Source organism: Neovison vison, chromosome 1 (genome assembly GCF_020171115.1).
Source record: "Neovison vison isolate M4711 chromosome 1, ASM_NN_V1, whole genome shotgun sequence".
NCBI lineage: Eukaryota > Metazoa > Chordata > Mammalia > Carnivora > Mustelidae > Neogale > Neogale vison.
This window is the reverse complement of record NC_058091.1, coordinates 108,854,978-108,874,779: the sequence shown is the minus strand read 5'-3', so window position 1 is coordinate 108,874,779 and position 19,802 is coordinate 108,854,978. Positions and strand designations below refer to the sequence as shown.

The following is a 19,802-nucleotide window of genomic DNA, read 5'->3' as shown; positions in this document are numbered from 1 at the left end:
GTAATCAGGTTTGAAAAGTCTGAATATTTCTAGAGTAGCTGCAGCCATCCTACAGTGAAATAAAAATTAGGAACAAGGTTGTCAGCAAAACTATTTTTCAGGGTAAAACTTTTTTTTCTTTTTTCCTAATAAAAAATAGTACAATGATAATAAAAAGAGTTTCAGTGTGACGTTGGACTCTCAAAAAATTATATTACTTGATTTAGAAAGTTGTTCTGGACAAAAAATAAATAAAAGCTTCTTGGACAAAGGAAATTTCATCTTGAAAACTTTTATTCCAGAGAGTTTATTTTTAAAATTCACTTTTTATCATGCTGATCCATGTAGTATTTGAGCTTTATAAATAAGTTTTAGGTACTGAGTTAAATTTTAAACATTTTAAATAAGCATCCTTCTTTAAAGGAAACATTGAATAAACTCAAGACTCTTATTTTCATAAATAATTATTTAAGAAATAAGTAGATAAAGAAGACTTTATTTTTTTAAGGTTTCAAGGTTTTATTTAAATTTTAGTTAACATATAGTGTAATATTAGTTTCCAGAGTAGTACTTAGTGGTTCATCACTTACATGCAACACCCAGTTCTTCATCTAAGTACCCCCCTTAGTGCCCATTCCCCATTTAGTCCAGTCCTCGCCCAGCTCCTCTTCAGCCTCCCTCAGTTTGTCCTCTTCTGTTAAGAGTCTCTGATGGTTTGCCAAGGAAACTTTAATTGTCATGTTTTATCTCAAATTATTAACAGGCAAGTATACAGAATAAAGTTTGCTTATATATAGTTGTTTCAGTATAAGTTAATTTCACTAAAAATTTGAGGAATGTAAGTTCAAGCAATCACACACTTCAAGTTTTATTTTAAAATGCAATATTTTATATGAAAAAATTAAAATATGAATATGTGATATCAGAAGACAAGAGTTTGTGCAAGATGATATCAAAGAAAGGATTTTTTTTTCAAATCAGTCCTTAAATCTTGAAGAAAAAGTTTTCTCTGATACACAGGAATTCAACCTATAAATAGAATCAGATTTAGAGAGAATATAATCTACTTCTTGACACAATGTGTAAAATGAATAGTAATGCTCTAAGTATTGCTTTAGATAAAGATTTTTTTGTGATTTATTTGGTTTTGCTTTCTTCTAGGAACATAGATGATGGAATTGCATTATAGCATTTCAGGATGATTTATTTCCAAAGAAGGGGCTCTAACCACTTTCTCCGTCTCTCTCTCTCTTTTTAAAATATTTTATTTATTTATTTGAGAGAGAGAGAGGCACAGCAAGAGAAGGAACAGAAGCAGGAGAATTGGAAGGGAAAAAGCAGGTTTCCAGCTGAGCAGGAAGCTCAGGCTGGGGCTTGATCCCAGAACCCTGGGATCATGACCTGAGCCAAAGGCAGATGCTCAATGACTGAGCCACGAAGGTGCCCCTCTAACCTCTTAAAAAACAATCTACTTTTTTGCAATTTTGTTCCCCAGAAGTTATTCCAAGTATTTAACATATTATAATATTTAAATGTGTTAGTCTTCATCTTTTAAGAATACAATTAAAATTTTATCATTAAATTCTGTACATGTTTTCTGATGATTTTCAACCATCTTTACTTTAGGTAATATTTTCTTCTTAACCTTCACTAGTTCCATCAATATTCTTCTTCCATTTCTGTTTGACATTAAAAATTTTAATCTGTAAGTGATTTCCTCCTTTCATATAAGGCTATACTCTCTTTATACATAAGTGCACTTCAAATGACCAATTAAATTAAGAACTCATTCTGGGAAATTGGGTGGAACTATTTTATTGAGTGGGAGGTTAATATCATGTCCTTGTTGAGAAAATGTCAGAGTTGAGCACATTCTTTTACCACCCTTATTTTGGTCAGCAGCTCAGCATGCAAATGCAAGTTTTGTTAGTGAACATCTGCAGGTAATGGGTAAATCAGCATTGACACTGGTATAGAAAAGAGGCAAAACTGGGGCACCTGGGTGGCTCAGTGGATTAAACCTCTGCCTTCGTCTCAGGTCATGATCTCAGGGTCCTGGGATCGAGCCCCGCATTGGGCTCTCTGCTCAGTGGGGAGCCTGCTTCCTCCTCTCTCTCTCTCTCTCTGCCTGTCTCTCCACCTACTTGAGATTGAAATAAATAATATGTTAAAAAAAAAAAGAGGCAAAACTGATCTTCACTGCTATTACCAAGAAAATATTACCTTTCATATAACAAGAATGGAAGTGATGAATACAGTGATTTATTTGCTCATTCAAAAATATGTATTTAACACTTACAGAAACTGTTTGGCTTGGTGATCCTACATTGTACACAGTTTATATGAAGATTATGTAACAATATAATAGAATGTGCTGTAAGTATAATGCTCATATAATTTCAAGCTTTATGGGACTTTAAAGACATTTTAGTTCAATTCTTGTTTAAGTAATTGGGTACAAATACTTGGCCATCTCAAGTAATACTAGTTTCAAAGGAAGAGAAAGAGGTAAACCTGTTTTTGTCGTTTAGTTATAGCTGATCTTGCTTAATATTCTCAAGCTCACTTTCAAAGTTTTTGTATTTGTTTTCATTAGGTTCTATTAAGCTTTTTTAACAATGTACTTTTTGGGTTGTTTTTCTTTTTTATTTTATCTGCTTAACTACCCACTGTTACTCCATTTCTCTCTATATTATAAACTCTTTTGTCTCTTCATTTTACATTTGTTAATAAAACAACATTCTTTTTAAGGACTTAGACATTTTAGACAAGTTCTTAGTTCAATATTTTTGTCTTATTAGTGATGTGCTATATCTTCTAACATTAGAGAAATTATGACATCATATTGTAAAAAAAAAAAAAAAGTTTTGTGAAATCACTATTGATTATTCCATGGAGGCTCTACTAAAAGCTGACATCAGTTTGAACAAACAGCTTGAAACTGCCAAAAAACTCCATAGTCACCTACCCTAAATAACCACAGGTTTTATCATACAGGTTTTGAATGATCAGTGCCTATTCTTAATAATCATATATTTCAGTCATCCAGATGAATTTTTAACAATAATGAATGCTTGAGTGAAGTTCTTATTAAAAAAATATAAGAAGAGAAGCAGCTGTGAACGAAATGATAGCCAGGAAAAAAAGATGATACTCCCATTGTGTCTTTTAAGCAAAATTAAATAATACTGTCAACATTTAAAAATAATGGCCATAGCAGTTTGTGAAAGTGGCTGTCAATGTAATTTTTTAAAATTTTTTAATGTTTTTTTTTTTTTTTAACATTTTATTTATTTATTTGACACAGAGAGAGAGAGAGATCACTAGTAGGCAGAGCAGCAGGCAGAGAGAAGGTGGGGTGAGGGGTGGGGGCGGGGCAGGAAGCAGGCTCCCTGCTGAGCAGAGAGACCAATGCAGGGCTCCATCCCAGCACCCTGATATCATGACCTGATCCTAAGGCAGAGGCTTAACCCACTGAGCCACGCAGGTGTTCCTGCCAATGTAAACTTAATCAAATCTTTGAACTAGAAAACTGTGCAATTAATTTGACCATGTTGATTATTCAGACAATGAAAATGTTTCTTTGTTAAAGAACTGCACCACCTAAAGTTAATCTGACCCACCTTGTTTTGCATTTCCAGAGATCATTTAGCATTAATACTCCATGACTTTTATCCTTATGCTTTGGTAAAATAAGACATTTCTGAATTCTTAATCGGTGTCAAATTAATTCTGAGAAGCTTCTACAAATGATAAAAGTAGCTTCATTTGTTTTCCTCATCGGTCCATTTGGTCTTTGGCAAAATAGTCTCTTATTAATCATTAGAATGTGAGAAAAGGGAGGAGTTGGCTTCAGAATATATAAACCATAAATATACAAGGACATTTCATGGAGAAATGTGCAGATGCAGAAGGAGGAGAAATCGTAAAGAAGCAAAAGTATTCTCAGAAACATGGGAAACAAGAACTTGAGAACCATGCATCATTCGGCATGTATAAAGCAGGACCTGCATGAAAGGACCTCTTCCACCCATCATTCCAGGGCACGCCAGTGAGATTTTGTCCAAATAATGTGTCTCAATGTACCAGAAAGGTAGCCTTCGTATAGAATATATCACAGGGTTAGTTTGTCCAATTTTCATTTCTGAAAGTCCAACTATCCAGAATGTTTACCAATAAAGTTTTGAGACTAATATTTTTAATATGAGTTGAATAATTTAGTTAAAAGTGGTGTTCACATGCAGATCTTCCATGGACTATGTAATTCATAAAATATGAATTTAAATTTATTGAAATTCTATAAAGATTTTTTTACTCTTTGTCATGTATTTCCTCAAGAATATGTATTAAATTTTAAAAAGAACATTAAATGTATTACTTAATATGTATCAAATATATATATTGATTGTCTAATAAGTTTTTACTCTATGTAGAGCAGGAAAAAGAGCAAGAAAATATAATGATAATAATAATCATATTGTTTATATGTATTGATTATTCTAACTGCCAGATACTTTTCCTAAAGCTCAAATGTATTAACACATTTATCTTTTTAAACACATTTTTTATCTTGACAATAACTTTATGAAGGCAATTGTTATCATGTTCCTTCTTTAACAGATAAGGAAAGTGAGATACATTAAAGCTTAAGTAACATTTGTATAACTAGCATATGATACTTATGATACAGTCTCAGACAAACTAATTCCTGTAATGAATTGCAGTGTTCTTTCTGTCTCTCTCTCTCTCTGTCTTCCTCCCTCCTTCCCTTATTCCCTCACTTTCTATCTCTCCCTCTCTCTCTCTTTCTTTCACACACATGCAAGAGGGGAGTGAGAATGGGAGAGATTCAGAAAGAATGGTAAATTCAGATTTCCTTCAGTTTAGAAATGTTCCTGTTTCATATAATATTCATACTACCACTTAATATGTTGTAGGCACATTGTTGTAGGTACAATGTAGGTACATTGATATGGTCAAGGATCCAAAATATATCAATAATCTCTTTAAAAGTATCCTCATTTTCAGTTCCTTTGCTGGACCTTCTTCTAAAGGACATTCTCAGTCTCAAGTTAATTGCAATACTATTGATCTTATCTCCAAAGGATAATCCTTTACCCCAATGCTTCTATTACCACCCTAGTCCAATATAGTCCCTCTGATTTCTTCCCATCCAGTTTTCCCTCCTTTCCCCTATGATCCTCTGCACTATTTCTTATATTCCACATATGAGTGAAGCCATAGATAATTGTCTTTATCTAATAAACTTGTTTCACTTAGCATAATACCCCCTAGTTCCATCCATGTCAGTGTAAATCATAGGTATTCATCCTTTCTGATGGCTGAGTAATATTCCATTGTATATAGGAACCACATGTTCTTTACCTATTTATCTGTGGAAGGACTTCTCAGCTCCTTCCACAGTTTGACTCTTGAGGACATTGCTGCTATGAACACTGGGGTACAGGTGCCCCTTCCGTTTACTACATCTTTATTTGGGGTAAATACTCAGTAGTGCAATTACTGTATTGTAAGGTAGCTGTATTTTTAACATCTTGAGAAATCTCCATACTGGTTTCCAGAGTGGCTGTACCAGCTTGCATTCTCACTGAAAGTGTAAGAGTGTTCCCTTTTCTCCACATCTTTACCAACATTTGTTGTTTCTTGTTTTGTTAATGTTAGCCATTCTGACTGACTCATTGTGGTTTTGATCTGTACTTCCCTGATGACAAGTGACGTGGAGCATTTTTCATATGTCTGTTGACTGTTTGTATGTCTTCTATCCATTTCTTGACCAGATTCTTTGCTCTCCGGGTGTTGAGTTTGGTAAGTTCTTTATAGATTTTGGATACTAGCCCTTTATCTGATATGTTACTTGCAAATATCTTTTACTATTCCATAGGTTGCCTTTTAGTTGTATTGATTGTTGCCTTCTCTGTGCAGAATTTTTTTTATCTTGATGAGGTCCCAGTAGTTCATTTTTGCTTTTGTTTCCCTTGCCTTTAGAGATGTGTCTTGCGAAAAGTTGCTGTGGCCGAGGTCAAAAAGGTTGCTGCCCGAGTTCCCTTCTAGGATTTTGATGGATTCCTGTCTCACATTTAGGTTTTTCATACATTTTGAGTTTATTTTTGTTAATGCTATAAAAGAATGGCCATTTCATTCTTCTGCTTGTGACTGTCCAATTATCCCAGCACCACTTATTTTTTTTTAAATATTTTATTTATTTATTTGACAGACAAGAGATCACAAGTAGGCAGAGAGGCAGGCAGAGAGATAGGAAGGGAAGCAGGCTCCCCACTGAGCAGGAAACCCTATGCGGAGCTCCATCCCAGGACCCTGGGACCATGACCTGAGCAAAAGGCAGAGACTTAACCCACTGAGCCACCCAGGGGCCCCCCCAGCACCACTTATTAAAGAGAGTTTTTTCCCATTGGATATTCATTCCTGCTTTCTTGAAGATTAGTTGACCATAGAGTTGAAGGTCCATTACTGGGGCCTCTGTTCTGTTCTATTGATCTGTGTGTCTGCTTAGGCGTCAGTACCATACTTTTTTTTTTTTTTTTTAATTTTTTATTTCTTTTTAACATAACGGTATTCATTGTTTTTGCACCACACCCAGTGCTCCATGCAATCGTGCCCTCTCTAAGACCCACCACCTGGTTCTCCCAACCTCCCACCACCCGCCCCTTCAAAACCCTCAGGTTGTTTTTCAGAGTCCATAGTCTCTCATGGTTCACCTCCCCTTCCAATTTCCCTCAACTCCCTTCTCCTTTCGAACACGACTTGTCCTCCATGCTATTTGTTATGCTCCACAAATAAGTGAAACCATATGATAATTGATTCTCTCTGCTTGACTTATTTCACTCAGCATAATCTCTTCCAGTTCTGTCCATGTTGCTACAAAAGTTGGGTATTCATCCTTTCTGATGGAGGCATAATACTCCATAGTGTATATAGACCATACTGTCTTGATGATCATAGCTTCGTAAAACAGCTTAAAGTCTGAGATTGTGATGCCACCAACTTTGGTTTTCTTTGTTTTCCTATGGCTATTTGGGGTCTTTTTTGGTTCCATACAAATTTTAGGATTGTTTGTGCCAGTTCTGTGAAAAATATAGATGGTGTTTTGATAGGAATTGCATTGAATATGTAGATTGCTCTGCATAGACATTTTAACAACATTTGTTTTTCCAATCTATAATCATGGAATGTTTTTCCATCTCTTTGATGTCTTCTCAGTTTCTTTTGTAAGTGTTTTGTAGTTTCTAGAGTACAGACCCTTTACTTCTTTGGTTAGGTTTATTCCTAGGTGTCTTATGATTTTGGGTGCAAATGTAAATGGGATCAATTCCTTAATTTCTCTTTCTTCAATCACATTGTTAGTGTATAGAAATGTAACTGATTTCTGTGCATTGATTGTTGTATCCTACCATGTTGCTGAATTGCTATATGAGTTCTACCAATTTTGGGGTGGAATCTTTTGGATTTTCCACATAAAATGTCATGTAATCTGTAAAGAATAAGAGTTTAACTTCTTTTTTGCCAATTTGAATTTATTTTTTAAATTTCTTTTTGTTGTCTGATTGGTGAGCCTAGGATTTCCAGTACTATGTTGAACAACAGTAGTGAGAGTGGGCATCCCTGTTGTGCTCCTGACCATAGGGGGAAATTTCTTGTTTTTTTCCCCATTGACAATCATATTCACTGTGGGCTCTTTGGATATGGCTTTTATGATATTGAAGTATGCTCCCTCTTTCCCTACACTTTGAAGAGTTTTAGTTAAGAAAGGATGCTGTGCTTTGTCAAATGCTTTTTATATATCAATTGAAAGGATCATATCATTCTTGTCTTTTCTTTTATTAATGTGATCTATCATGTTGATTGATCTGTGAGTGTTGAACCACACTTGCATGCCCAGAGGCATTCCACTGAGAATCGGTGACCAGCCTTCAATCCCAGACCTCTTGTCAACATCTGTGAATGTGCCTGTTCTCAGAAGCTCCAGGCTCCTTCCTTTTTCTCTTCCATAATTATCCAAATTCATTTCATCTTAGTTCTTTCAACTGTTTTTTCCTCTGCTAAATGTAATCTATATAAGGAAGTTTATATGTCTAGCTGCTTTTTTCCATTATGATCTAATTAAAATATATCTTTTTCCAGGACTCCTCCACTACCTTTTTATTTAAGGAAACCCTCTCCTCCCCAAGTCACTCTCCTATAATCCCTTCTTATTTGATTTGAAACACTATTATCACTTTTGAAAATCAGCTGCTTCTGTTTATTGGTAAGAACTTACCATTTTTCCCTGCTATTATCAGATCTAACTTGTTCATCATCACATTTCCAGTACTTGAAACAGTTAGGTGGTAGATTTCTAGTGCTCTATAAATATGTATTCAATAAATGAATAAAATAATGCATTAACCTCTGAGTAAAGGGAGCATAAAGATAGTAACTGTTTCACTGGATTACTTGATACAGTTTTGAATTGTTTAATTATATTTAAGGAGTAAAATATTTACTCAGAGAGAGATGATGTAGAATCTGAAAAAAATGGCCACAAGGCAGTTTTGCAGGTCACAGCATATTATCAAGCAATCTTGTTGTTTTTCCAATGTTTGAAAACAAATCCAGAAAAAAATCCACAAAGAGCTTATTTTTGTTTTTAAAAAATGTGTATAGCAGCAGCAAAAAAAAAAAAAAAAAAAAAAAGTGTTTTGAAATTGATAATAGAAATACTTTAGGGGCAAGAATTTTTTTTTTTTTAAAGATTTTATTTATTTATTTGACAGAGAGATAGCAAGTATAAAGAGAGGCAGCCAGAAGAGAGAGGAAGAGAAGCAGGCTCCCTGCTGAGCTGAGAGCCTGATGTGGGGCTTGATCCCAGGACCCTGGGATCATGACCTGAGCCGAAGGCAGAGGCTTTAACCCACTGAGCCACCCAGATGCCCTTAGGGGCAAGAATTTTAAATTGGAATAACATCTTATATGGACTTTCCATTCTTCCTACCTCAAGTTTCCATTCTTCCCATTTATACTGAATGATCTCCAGAGATTTAAATTACCATCAGTAAATCCATGCTTTCCATCTATTTCCTGATGTGTCTCCTTGGTGGACTTTTCCTTGAGTCTGCAGGTTTCAGTTGGAGGTAGCAAAATATCGTACCATGTGCAGGTCTGAGTTACATGAAAATTACTTCCTTGTATCTCTGTAATATACAAACAAGTTATCTCTTTTCTCAATCTGAAAAACTCACTCTGATAAAACTCACTCTGATCTATTAAAAACTAGGTCTAATAAAAACTAGAACCATGGCCTTTCATTTCATCTCTAATTTGTTGGAAAAATAAATATACTAAACTCTTGTTAAGAGTTTTCAATATTTGTTTTCTTGTAAGGGAGGAGAGATGTCACTATTCTAAAGAAAGTATGCGTAGATTATATATAACATAATTAGTATTCAAATCTTTATCTCCCTGTAGTTGAAATTTCATTTAACTGTGTCACTTATAAGCTAAATTATTTATTTGTTCCAACTATTTGATTATTTCAAATATTTATCTGCTTACCAAAAATGATTCTCCTAAAACATAGATATGACAGAAAAATCTTAATTAAATTAAATTAATTTAATTTAATATAATTAATTTATTTATTTGAGAAAGAGAGCATAAGCAAGGGGAGGGGTAGAGGAGAGGGAGAACCAGACTCCATGCTGATCAGGAAGCCCAACATGGCACTCAATCCCAGGGTTCTAGGATCACGACCTGATCCGAGGCAGATGCTTAACTGACTGAGCCACTGAGGTGTCCCAATAACCCTCTATTTTAGTTCAAAAGTCTTAATAGGCATACACTTAGTCAAATTTTCAAATATGTACTTGCATTTTTTCAGATGTTGAGTCCACAACCAAACACGAGGTAGTTTTCCAAAGTAGTTTATTTTTTTTCCAATATAGTTTAAAAAAATATGTGTTATTCAGATTGTAGCCTTAAAATATGAAGACTTTTCCCTGGGAGTTGTTCTGTATATTACACAACAGTGTTACAATGTCAAGAGGTGGTCCTACAGGGGATCTATTTGAGGAAAAGAGAAAAAGAAAATGAAAAAGAAAAAGTATCCAGGAGACTAAGCCATGAAATCAAATGATGAATAATGACATATAATAGCAAAACATAATAATAAATATTATTATATTTGTTAATGTAAATTTTCTCTTTGACACAATAAATATCTTCTTGTGATTTACCATAAATCAAGTCTGTAGAAGGAAACTAAGACAAAACTATTTATCAGTAGTAACTGTATCCCATTATATTTGGAGCCAGTACATAAGCACTCTTTGGTATTGGCAATATAGGGCTTGAGAATTTATAAACATTTTTTCATCTGAAAAACAATCCCCAAAAGAAGATACTATTATTAACAATTAACAGATGAGTATCCTTAAGTTTAAATAAACAAGGATCATAAATAGTCGGTAGGTTTAAAATATATACCAAGTTTAATTTTGTAGTCTATGTTTGTTGAATAACTCTTGAATATTTTATTAATCTTTTTTACCCTTATCTGAAAAACTGCTTATCAGAAAGTACTTATTCGGGCGCCTGGGTGGCTCAGTGGATTAAGCCGCTGCCTTCGGCTCAGGTCATGATCTCAGGGTCCTGGGATCGAGTCCCGCATCGGGCTCTCTGCTCGGCAGGGAGCCTGCTTCCTCCTCTCTCTCTCTGCCTGCCTCTCTGCCTACTTGTAATCTCTCTCTGTCAAATAAATAAATAAAATCTTTAAAAAAAAAAAAGAAAGTACTTATTCAAAAAGGGTGATCTGCTATCATAAATCCTTTTACTAGGGTAATTACAAGCTGCTATTAAAGATTAAAAACCCACATCCCAATGGAGTAGTCCACTTCGTACCAGGAAGCAGTCCTTTTCCAAGGGCTCATTCAGAGTTAAGGCTTTTTTTGTGGCATGGTTTATTTCAACATGTAGCTTCCAAGTTTGTTTGTTTGCTTTTTTGTTTAATTCCCCCTCTCCTAAATTTTCTTGTCTCAAATCATGAAAGTTTTCTAAAAGTGGAACTTCTATCTTCTCACATTCCACTGGCTCCAATTCAGCTACAGGTGACATTAAACTAAGAAGGAGGGTAGGAAATGAGGGATAGATCTATGCTCAGGAAGAAGATGAAATACTTGAAGAGACAGCAAGTTGGCTAACAATAATCAAAAGTCCATTTTACTCTTCCTTCCACAAATATAATGTAATATGCTCAGCCACTTCTAAAAAGAGGGCAACCCCAAGTTACAGCTAATCACTTAATCCACAAAAATGCCACATCCTTGTTTTGTTACAAAACACTGTCTTGTTTTAGGAGCTAAACAAACCTTCATTTAAAATAAATTTTTATTGCTCATGGGGTGAAAAGAAGCACAAAGTGACTTTTTTTTTCTACTATGCTCAAATTTATATGAAAGTATGGTTGGTATCTACGGGTTGATGGTGAAGAAATGGAATTCAAATATCTAGTCTGCAATAAAATTTGTTGTAATTAAGATGGAGAATATGATTTTTAATCTAAGAGCCAGCTCTTCACAATGAATGGGCAGTCTAATTCACTAGTAGCCACTGTAGCATGTCCTTCAACTTTAAAAGATAAAGAGAATGTAAACATGGAAAGAAGCAACTTCTCATTTTTTCTACTATGTTCTACAGAAAATTTAAGTAGTTTTGAAAATTTTATTTTAGTTAGGCAGAAAAACAAAACAAAACAAAACTTATGTTGCTTTTACATTTAACATTTACCCAAGCATATAATTTCCTATTCTTTGTTCCCTAGAAACATAGGACAGGGAAAGTGTTGCTGCAAAAGAGATACAACAAAGAAGTAACGGAACAATTCTAGCAAATATTACTGAATTAATGTGAGTGTGTGTGTGTGTGTGTGTGTTAATGCAATTCTCTGGAGGAAAGAAAAGTCAAAAATTCTTAAATGTGTTGGGATTTCTACCGCCCTACCCCGGCCTTGTCTTGTGTAGCTCTTGGGACAGTCCATATTTTTCAAATATTATAGTTTTCTACTATTTCCTTTAAATGACCAAAGGTTTTGTCATTGTTTTAAATGTCTCATAATAATTTTCTACTATTTCCTTTAAATGACCAAAGGTTTTGTCATTGTTTTAAATGTCTCATAATAATTTTATTTTTATGTAATACTTAGAATTTAAATAAAGACATTATTATAATTTTCATCCCCAAAAATGTACTTCCAACAGATTCACTAATTACTGAAATTTGATTCAAATCTACCAAATGATACTTCTGCCTATCCATTTTCTAACTTATGTGAAATGTTATTTTTTTTTAACGAAGTATGCTTTATTCACTTATGGTAACATTTGTAGGAAGAGAAAGCAATAAGAAATGAAATTAAGCTCACTGGGATATGGAATCATTTCTAAAGTTTTTTTTTTTTAAATTTCAATTATTCACTTCTTACTAAATTCTAAAAATATAATATTCATGATCCATTTATTTTTCTTTAAGCTTAAAAATAAGATCATTTAGCTTTATCTTAATTAAGCAGCAACAAATAATGTGACTAACAGAAAAAATAATTTAAATAGTATCTCAGAGACTTGTTCTATCTTTTATAAAGAACTCCTGATGAAAGATCTACCTGACCAAAATAATAGAGAAAATATTTCAATAAGCTGAAGTCTTTCTCTAAAGTTTAAACATATTCCTTAAGATTTATGAATTTGAAAATTTGTCATGTTAGCATAAAAAAAGAATCAAATGCTTACTTTATTCCCTACATTTTTTGTAATGCCTACTATGAGCTATACACTATTCCTTTGAAATACAAAGGATGGTTACATAAAAATCATTCCATGAGGAACCACTGAATAAACAATAGTAGGAACAAAAGGGGGGGGAACATATTAACAAACTTAACAGTTTTGAGCCTTATGATAAAAAGGCAAACCAGTCATACGAGAGAGGTAAGTATCAAAAGTATCCTTGAGCTACGTTTTGAAAGAGTTTATAGATAGCTTGAGAAAGAGGTGAAAAGGCATGCCAAGCAGAGTGGGATAGTGTTAAGCAAAGCCATAGGAACCAGGGAGAAAAAAAATTGTTTTGGGAATATGAAAGCTGTAGGTCACCTTCGCGAAGACTGTGAAAGGGAATGTGTGAGAGGGTTTCATAAATTGGTAGGCTGTGGGTCTTTTTCCTCTGGCTTTCCCTTGTACAGATGCTTATTCAGCTGTATTATTCTACTCAGACTAGTCCCAGAGATGGTTATTACTCTCTCACTCTTCTGTGTACATCCAGACTCCTCCAACGTAGAGTTTACCACTCTGTCTTCTCTCACTGCTTTGAGCCATATTTGACTCTAGTTTAACAGCTGTGTGCTTTAATATTTTAATGCATACATATTCTCCTTCCTCCAATCCTTTAAAGAGATTTTAACTGACTATATTTTTATTGCCACTGCAAAACGCTAAATACATAGCAGTAGTTCAATAGGGTTTGATTGACTTTAATAATTTAGATCTTGTTAAGCCTTTCTGATGCTGAAATAGAAGTAACAGTTGTTACATAATATCTGATCTTCTTTTTAGGAACAGTATTCCTTTCATTACTATTGTAATAAATTACCAACAGCAGCTTAAAATAATACAACTTTATTATTTTACTGTTCTGGAGGTCTGAAGTTTGAATCTCATTGGGCTAAAATCAAGGTGTTGCTAGGGGTGCATATTTTCCTAGTTGCTCTTGAGGAGCATCTGTTTCCTTGACTTTTCCAGATTCTAGTCGGTGCTTGAAGACTTTGGTTCAAGGCCCCCTTCTTTTATTACCAAAATGGGTCAAATTCTTTTCAAATTGCATCACGGTAATCTTGCTTCATCATATTTCCTTATCTGACTCTTCTGCCTCCTTCCACTTATGGTTATATTAAGCTTACTCAAGTAATCCAGGATAAACTTCCTAACTTAAATTCAGCTGATTAGCAACCTTAATTCCAACTACAACCTTAATTTCACTTTGTCCTGTAAACTAACATATTCATAGGCTGTGGGGATTAGGATGTGGATATCTTTGAGGGGCCATTATTTTCCCTATCATAAGGGCCTTCATTAAGTTTTAGCTCAATTCCAATGGATTTTTTTCCCCAAAAGCATTCTAAGTATAGCCAATATGACCAGATATTAAACAAACAAAATAAACAAGCACAATCCCTCATATTCATCTCATTATTGCTTTCTAATCATTTGTCCTTTTGTTTAGAATGTCCAATTTAAGAATTTTTAAAGAAATGGATAATTTATAATGCAGACCCTAATATTCATTTGTCAGACATTTCTATTACTTTATCTCTGATAGTAAAAACTTTCAAATTTAAGAAACACATAGACAGACTTTCTTTGTTCCATCAGATTAATTCCCAGATATTTTAAATTGTTATTCCCGTCTTCTGTAAAAATTCCACCTAAGTGAGTCAGCCTTGCTTTTCATCTTGCCTAGACACTATGGGTACACATACAGAGAAAATATGACTTTATTCTTAATATATTTATTTTTTTCAATAGCCAGACTTGTTTTCCTAATTATCTTCCAAATTACCCAGGAAAGCTAGCATAATTCTAAGCTCGTAATACATTTCTGATATATAGCTAATGCATGACTGATTTGCCAAACCTAGTGATTCTCATAAGCTATCTGTTTAGGGACATTTTTTTTTTTCTCTTGGAGAAAGTTTATCTAAATCAAACGACAAGTACTTAAACAAATATTCAACGTTCTTATATTTTAGAAGTGCCTGCTGTAAACCACATGTAACTTCATTTTGTGAGCTTTTTAAAAAAATAGCCCGACAACATCTTTGTATTAAATGTGATTACTGATACATATGGATTAATTCTTGTTATCTTATATACACCGTCTCCTCACTATGTTTTGGGGTTTTTTTGTGGGGTTTTTTGCTGATTTTTTTTAACACTCCCGTATTCTTTGAAATGTTTCCATTTTTTTCTTACTCTTATTTTTCCTGTTGCTGAAAGGTGAAACGCTGATCAACAGTGGATTGATAGGATTTTCTTTTGCTTTTGCCTTTGCTTTCATTTTATTTTATTAAAAAAAATGTGAAACTTTCAGTTTTTAAGCTCTTGGGTTGTATTTGGTGTCCCATACACTCAGTATGATATGTCTGGTGACACTTTTTTTTAAGTGTAATTTTCTTTTGAGTGCCTGAATTTGAATATCTTTCACTGAGTTTGGAAAATTTTAAGCTATCATCTCTCATTATCTCCTTACTGTAATTAGGAGTATGTCAGAAGTGCCACTTTTTTTTCCCTATGTCTCATGCTTGCTTCCCCCTCTCCATTTCCACCCACAGTATGAGATGAGTGTTTCTGCATATCTATAATTCAGAGGCTGCATGGCCATATCTAGTACTGCCTGCCTCTTCACTGCACTCCCAATAATCATTATGTATGCTTCCAATTCATTAAAGACACCTTCCACTGTTTAAATAGTCTCTTTAATATTTTTTCAATTTTTTTTTTAAATTTCTGGGTGACCTTTTACATAGATTTTGGGAACTACTTGCTTATTTTTACACCTCTGGTTTCTTACACATATTTTAATTCCTATCTGTTGCTTTTTAATACATAGTTATCATATTTACTTTATAATCAGCGTTTGATAATTCCTGTATGTGAGTCTTTGCTGATCTCATTCTATTATGAGGACCTGCTTTCTGTTGCTCATGGTGCTACATTTTCTCTGCATTCAATCATTTTGAACTGTGAGCTCTTACTCTTTTCTCTTTGGGAGTTAGGCCTTGGCTGATGGTGACTTTCATTTGTAATAGCTCATGCCATGGTTTGATCCATGGCTCCTCCAACATAGTACAACATTTACCATTCTCTTGGAAATCTTTCTCAGACAAGATTATAAGAATATTAGCTGCAAAACCTCATGAGATCTAGTTTGTGCTTGTAATTTTTTAAAGGATACTGTTTTTCTCTTTCCACAGAGCCAAATTCAAGTCAGGTAATGTTCTTCATTTCACCTTCTCAGATTAGATTTATTTCAGCTCACCCATTCACTAAGAGTAGAAACAGTTTTCTGTAAGCTTCTACTAGACTCCCACTTAGGATGAAAACCCTAGGTTTTTCTCCAGTTCATTGTACAGGTGGCAGTTAAAAACTGAAGTCACCAGGATTTGGAACCTGCTCTAAAGTAAAATCAGCTTGACTGCTTCTTACCTTTCAGGATTAGGAATTTCACTTTGCTTTTAGTTTTTGAGGATCTGTTGAGTTTTTGCCAGCTCAGCTATGCATATATAATTATATCTAGCATTTTGAGCTTTTTGGATGCAAGATTAGTAGTGCAAGAAATCTAGATTCACAAAATGCCAGAAATAGAAATATCCTTATAGCTTATATTGATTATATCAAACTTTGTATCATTTTAAATTCTTCATAGCACCATCCATTTTTTTTCCTCTCTCTGCACCAATATACACAGTCATTTTTAATAATCCATTCCAGAGGAGAGTATAGGTATTAGAAGTCTGTGTAGAGGGACGCCTGGGTGGCTCAGTTCGTTAAGCAGCTGCCTTCGGCTCAGGTCATGATCCCAGCGTCCTGGGATCGAGTCCCACATCGGGGTCCCTGCTCGGCAGGGAGCCTGCTTCTCCCTCTGCCTCTGCCTGTCATTCTGTCTGCCTGTGCTCTCTCTCTCTCCCTCTCTCTCTCTCTGATAAATAAATAAAATCTTTAAAAAAAAAAAAAAGAAGTCTGTGTAGAATTTCAGTTCTTAAAACAAGAATACAGGGACCACTGAGTGCACTAATGACAAATAGTAGAAATTTATACTTAAGGAGACAGAAAAGAAACCAAGAGTCACGAAACTTATAATTGTTATCCTACTATCCTTTCTTTTCATTTGTTTGCTTTAATTGTCAAAAACAGCACTAATCTTCCCCTTTTGGTTATCCTAATCAACTATAACTGTGCTAAAATGGCACCCATAACAATGGGTTGCTAAAGATATCCGCCAGCTGTTTTGTGTATCTTGTCAGTTGAACAAATTTGTCACATTATGATTTGTTTAATGATTGACATAAAAATATCAGTACAGGTGGATATTCATATTTTCTGATACACTGGTGGGAATTTAATGGAAGTGCAGATCTGTAATCTTTTATTTCCTGATTGGAAAAGACAAATAACAAAGAGCAAAAAATGTTAAATTAGCCTAGCAAGAAATCATTGACTTTGTGTAAGTTTTAGTTGTCTGTCTGGTCTTAATATGGATTAGCTATTGACAACCACAAAGCTTGACACCACTTACATTAACTTTTCAAACATTCAACTCTGCCTAAATAATCAGTCTTAAACAAACCTAATCATTTTAATCATTTCTGTAGAGGGGTACGTTTTGAAGTACATTTGAACCAGAATCTATTTCGTATCCTGGTAAGTGCCTAAGGATTGAGAAATGTCCTTCTCTAATGTAAGGGATATGTGTGCCCTTCATCTTGCCCTTCACTCTTTCCAATCTGTTCTCTGCCCCAGGAGCTAGAGCTTTATGCACCAGATCAATGAGCCTCCCTACCTTTCGCATTTTAGGTGAATTCCATCAGTGGGAGCCCCAGGAGAAAAGTATAGGAGAAAAGAGTTTGAGATCAAGGTGTTTATTTCCCCAGATCACTCCCTGGAGGGTGGCCTTTGACTGGAAGCATCCCTCCATGCAAAGTGGTCTTCTCCGCAGGCCCTGCTTCCTGGTTCCATTAGCTGTTCAGTAACCCTTTTATGGAAGGAATGCTACTAGTCTATGCACTATTCTATGTGGTTTCTCTTTACCCCAGCCACACTGTGAATTAGCCTCTTTGTTAAACTGTCCCTTTTGTGGCCTGTGTATAGGGATATACAGCTAGAACTACACAGATACCCATGGAGCTAGAGAAGTGGAAAAAAAAAAGTCTCTTTTTATTTTTCTTTCTTTCTTTCTTTTTAAGCTAAAGATGTGTGCCCTTGACATCTTGTTAAATGTGGGAAGGCAAGGGAAAAAGGAATCACAGAAATGTTTGAGATTTAAAGTCTCAAAGAATTCCTGTTTGAGAGTTCATTTTATAACATGAGAAAAAATATGTATGCAGAGAAACACGCATGCGTGTGGCGCATGCACACACACAGTCCAAAGTACAGAATACTTGAGACGCTATGACAAGAGGAAACATGAATCATCTAGTAGGAAAAAAAATAACCTCTACAATTATGATATTCCAGTATGATTAAATTTTTCATGAAGCAGAAAGAACACAGGCAGGAGGAAGGATGATCAAAAGCCGAGATCTTAGAGCCAGAGAACCTGGGTGCAAATGTAGGCTCTGCCACTTACTAGTTGTGACTATGGCCAAGTGACTTTACTGCTCTGTTCTTCAGCTTCTTCACTGGTTAAATGGAAAGAGGGCAGCACCAACTTATAGTGAAGTGTTTTGTAAAGAATTTAGAGCAGTGCGTGACACGTAATAAGCACTGCAAATATATTTTATGTAATAATAATTATTATGGAAATATATGATAAGGAATGAAAGCAGGAGAGATCATTGGGGAAAAATCATAAATAACCTTAACATAAAAGTGAATTTTATTCTAAAGAAAATGGAGAGGCTCTTCAAATGGTTTAATTAAGAGACAGTTAGGGGGCGCCTGGGTGGCTCAGTGGGTTAAAGCCTCTGCCTTCGTCTCAGGTCATGATCCCAGGGTCCTGGGATAGAGCCCCACATAAGGCTCTCCGCTCAGCAGGGAGCCTGCTTCTCTTCCTCTCTCTCTGCCTGCCTCTCTGCCTACTTATGATCTCTGTCTGTCAAATAAATAAATAAAATATTTAAAAATATAAAAAAAGAGAGAGACCGTTATTATGAGATCTGAAAATGTTTAAAGAATTATTTATGACTGGTGGGGTGGATGAATCTGAAGAAGTTTGAAAATGTCCCCATTTTGGAAATTATTACAGAAAGAGTGTGGAGATGAGGGGCTGATTTTAAGTATGTTTAGAAAGCAGAGCACATGATCTGGTAATTGAGTAGCCCTTGGAGGGGTTAGAGAAAGAGGGGAGTGGATAGTCTAAGGTGCCTCTAGGATGTTGGTGTGTATACCTAAGTAGACAGTGGCATGTTGCATTTATATAGAGGATATGAGATTAAGGGCAAACATAGCTTAACTATGAAGTTATGACAGTGTATTGGGCCTCCAAATAATAAGACAAATCCTCAACTGCATTAATTTATTCATATTTATTGGGATGCCTGGGTGGCTCAGTTATTTAAGCAGCTGCCTTCTGCTTGATCATGATCCCAGGGTCCTGGGATTGAGTCCTACATCAGACTCCCTGCTCAGTGGGGAGCCTGCTTCTCCCTCTCCCTTTGTCTGCTGCTCCCTCTGCTTGTGCTAGCCTCTCTTTCTCTGTCAAATAAGTAAATAAAAATCTTTTTTAAAAAGATATTTTAAAAATTATTCAAATTTATAAAATTAAAGCTTTATTAAAATATAAGTAAATTGTTTATTTTTATTTTTTTAAAGATTTTATTTATTTATTTGACAGAGAGAGAGAGATCACAAGTAGGCAGAGAGGCAGGTAGAGGGGGCGGGGGAAGCAGGCTCCCTGCTGAGCAGAGAGCCTCATACAGGGTGGATCCTAGGACCCTGAGATCACGACCTGAACTGAAGACTGATGCTTAGCCCACTGAGTCACCCAGGCATCCCTAAAACATAAGTAAATTGTTTATTTTCAAGAGGTTGGCCCTTTCATAG

At 34.9% G+C, this 19,802-nt stretch overlaps 1 long non-coding RNA gene across 2 annotated transcripts in view; it reads right to left on the bottom strand.

The window, feature by feature from the left end:
• Window positions 1-4,716: 4,716 nt before the first annotated feature.
• Window positions 4,717-19,802, bottom strand: part of LOC122909537 — a 71,909-nt gene continuing 56,823 nt past the window's right edge. For both annotated transcript variants that reach the window (XR_006385159.1, XR_006385161.1), the window contains exons 2-3: window positions 8,990-9,188; window positions 4,717-4,727 (exon numbers count right to left, since the gene is read on the bottom strand). This is a non-coding gene — a long non-coding RNA (uncharacterized LOC122909537). The remainder of the gene's footprint in view (window positions 4,728-8,989; window positions 9,189-19,802) is intronic.